The sequence below is a fragment of the Helianthus annuus genome, chromosome 11 (genome assembly GCF_002127325.2).
Source record: "Helianthus annuus cultivar XRQ/B chromosome 11, HanXRQr2.0-SUNRISE, whole genome shotgun sequence".
In the NCBI taxonomy this organism is placed as follows: Eukaryota; Viridiplantae; Streptophyta; class Magnoliopsida; order Asterales; family Asteraceae; genus Helianthus; species Helianthus annuus.
The window spans coordinates 100,030,685-100,034,585 of NC_035443.2; the positions used below are offsets into that span (position 1 = coordinate 100,030,685).

The window sequence follows — 3,901 nt, forward strand, 5'->3', positions numbered from 1 at the left end:
TCATCAACTATTGTACCTGAAACACACGTGAAAGTACGTCAGCATAAAAATGCTGGCGAGTACATAGGTTTTATGAAAAATAGGATTCATGACTTAGGTTTAAGAAAATGTTTAACAAAAACTTGTCATGAATCCAGTTTAAGTGTTTGCTTTTATAAAACGTTTGAAAATCGATGATAGATAGGTATAGTTAAAAAGAATGATGTAAGGTTAAGTGAATAACCAAGTAAAAAGGAGTTTGTACAAATCAAACTGTTTTGTAAAACAATGTCTTGTGAAAAGTATGTTATTTGTGTAAAAATGTATAAGTCCAAATGAATGATTTAAATAACGCTACGCCATGTAATATAATACAAGCACTTATATATAGGAAGTACCAGCGGCGTATCCACCATGCTTGTAGCATACTACACACATATCGTTACTTAAGTCACTTAAACAAACCACCAAAGCATATAGTTCATGTTCAAACCAATCATCAAATGTTCTTGTCTAAACCATTGTCAATGTTTAAAACTCAAAATATAGTCATGTAGTTATGTGTAAACAAAAGTTATGTATGGTAAGTAACAAAATGAGAATACTTAACCATAAGTAAAAAGGAACAAAACAAAGTATTTTGAATAAATCAAAAAGTTATGTTTTGCCAAGTAGAAAATTTGTTTTATTGATACAAACATTTATGTGGTAAGATAACGCATTACATTCAACCCTTGAGACAGCAGGATAACCTTAGAGTAAAGGTTATCAAAGTAAAATGTTCACGGATTCAGTCATTCCTTTCATCCAAACCAACCTAGGATGTCAGGAACGGGATTTGTCAAGTCCTATGGTACCATTACTTACTACCGAGCGGCGTAGCTAATGTTAATGAATGTAGTAAAGAACCGTTTATGCAAACCAAATGTCATACCAAATGTAAACAAGTTATGTGAAAAACAATGTACTAAGTATGCTAAGTAACCTACAAAGCAGAAAAGTCATGTAAATCAATGTGCTAGCATGTTAAATGAACATACATAGCAAAAGAAATGTAATGTAAAACTATGTGCTTAGCATGTCAAGTAAACATACATAGCAAAACATAATGAAATCATGTACTAATAGTGTACTAATGAACATAGCAAGTATATGACATGAAAACAAGAAAGCACGAAAGTAACAAGTAGGCACATGTGTTTCACCCCAAAATGTTTGGAAAACAATAAAAGAGGGGTCTACGTACTCACCTGAGGGTGCTTAGAAGTCTTGAACAACAACCAAGCGAAGCTAGAGGGATCACGGAATCAAACGGCACCCTATATAGATAACTACATAAATAACCGGACCTAAATCGGGAGATTGGATAGTATGAGGTTTCATAAACCAAATGAGTATTGGAACTCATATGATATGGTTAAACAAAGCCTAAATACTAAAATGAAACCTAACCTTAGTGCTTATGACCCATTACGACCCGTTTAGGTAGCTTATGCTACTTTAACGCGTCGTTCGCGTAAAACGCGTTCGGAACGCCTAAGTAACCCTATGACAAGTGAAATATGCCTTAACATGTTTAATATTGTTGCTAAATCAGTTTAGATGTCAAAAGTTACGTTACATAGGCTTAAAATGAATTTTGACGACAAAAGGGCATTTTGGTAATTTACCTAAGGCATAAGAACTACTTATCATATCACTACTCAAACGTCATGACCATAAGGTATAACCTCGGAAGGTTATTCCCTATACAACTATGGTCACCTAAAATGTTTGGTCGGATCCTAATGATCGACCAAATGGGTCGGGTTCGTAAGCATAAGCAATTGGTTAGATCGCTTACCTTTACGACCCTAAACAAGCACAAATCTAAAAGCGACGAGCTAAACATGCTAGAACATGTTTAGTAATGTTAGAAAACAGGTTTGGTATTAAAACAAACGGTTTTAATACCCTAGAGTAGTTTGGTTACAAAATACGCGAGAAAACGCATTTTGGCCGAAACTACGACTCGTCACTGAGCCTAGATAACGTGGTAATCAGTAGGTATAGTTACTAGGAACTATAACCATCGTGATTACGCTCACGTTATGAAGTTCAAACGAACTTCGCATTGACCATAAACTGGTCAATGCAGAAAGTTAAACAAAGTTTGACTTTCGAACTCGAAAAGCAATAAAAGAACGAAGGAAAACTTACAAAGGGTCCCCGCAAGCTTTGATTTCTCAAGTATTCTCAGGTATGAAGTGGTTTAGTACTCCAACTTAGAGAAATCTCAAGAAATCAAGTGGGTTTTGCAAGTGAAAGGTGAGGGGTATTTATAGGAAAACCAAGACCGTTAGGATCGTTCCTCGACAAACGTGCTTCGATCTTGGTCGTACATATGGGCCCCTTGTTTTAGAATACCATTAGAGCCCATAGAAATGCCCCAAAACCATTTGCAAGAGTTTTAGAAGTGCTAAACAGCTGCAAACAGCTGTTTGCAACAATTTTGCTGATCTGGGAGTCTGACGCGCCCCGCGTAAGGATTACACAAATTCTCACGCGGGCCGCCTGGGCATAGTTTGACAGATTTGTCAGTTTTGGTCCCTGCAGCTTAGAATCTTGCGTTTCGGCCCATTTTTGACACGTTTAAGCCCCGTTAACCTCATTTCAAGGCTCAAAAATGAAGTTAAAGTATTGGGAACTCAAAACATGCTCAAAAATCTCTCAGATGTCAGTTCGTTTGGTCGTACGGTTGCGTTGTTCGGTTAATTACGACGGAAGTCGTAACGAACGCAAAAACGACCCAAATTGAGCGACGAATGGATTTTTATTATGCCAAACACTAAAATAAAATATTTTAATGCTTACATAAATTTTTGGATGTCCGGATATATTCAGAACGTAAGATATGCGCGAAAATGCAAACTTATGCACTTTTTGACGCTTTTAGTCCCTGAATGACCAAAAGTTTATTTTTTTGCGCACCAAACACCTCAAAGCCTATTTCTAAGCTATGTAAAGGATATTTAGGGCATATTTAACTTATGATCTAGTTCCGGAGGGTTTGTTACTATACGAATCGGTATAGTTTCGCAGTTTGACACAATTAGTCCCTGCGATCGAACAAACTTGATTTCAACACACCAAACCATCCAAAACTTATTTCTAAGTTATGTTGAGGTTATTTAAGGTATGTTAAGCCTATTTCACTATTCCGGAGTGTTTGTTGCATTAACTGGTTATATTTACGCACCAGTGCGCGTATAACCTTCTAGAAAGCGATCTAAAGCCCGAAATTGAACAAGAGTTGATATGTGCAAATGATACACATGTTTATACAAATCCCAAGTATGAAATACAATATTTCATTGGTTTGGTATTTGTTTGATGGCTGAAGTGACACAGGTGTCACAGTAAGTACCCGTTGGGGGACCCGACGGCTTAGGTCCATTATCAATGTAGTTGACGATTTCCGTTTGATTATCCATTTCTTTAATTCAACTCCAATTTTCATGTGGCCCACCACACCCCTCACAAGCCATAATCGAGGCCGTTTTTGCCATTTCTAACTTTTTGATTTTTTGAAGATAGGGCCTCGATTTGGGATTATAAAGAGGTGTTCTCATCTACTTTATGGGCGCCCGGGGGCAATAGATTTTGTGCCTCAGGGTGTGTGCCATTGAAAATTTTTTTGAGAAATTTCCTCAATTTGATTATAAATTTCATTTGGGCGACGATTACCTAGGAGTCCCCCGGAGCTAGAGTCGAGTGTTTGTCTTGTATGTGGCAACAACTCATTATAGAAAGTGGATACTTGTTGCCACACTACGAGACCATGATGAGGACATTTCCTCAATAGCTCCTTGAATCTTTCCCATGTTTCATATAAGGATTCCCCGTCCTCTTGTGAATATGTATTGATTTCAGTCATTAATTT

The 3,901-nt window shown here is 37.0% G+C and overlaps 1 non-coding gene across 1 annotated transcript; it reads left to right on the forward strand.

Moving 5' to 3' along the window:
- The first annotated feature begins 3,794 nt into the window (after positions 1 to 3,794).
- LOC118484635 lies at positions 3,795 to 3,901 on the forward strand. Its single transcript, XR_004873738.1, has one exon. It is a non-coding gene; the product is annotated as a small nucleolar RNA R71 (small nucleolar RNA).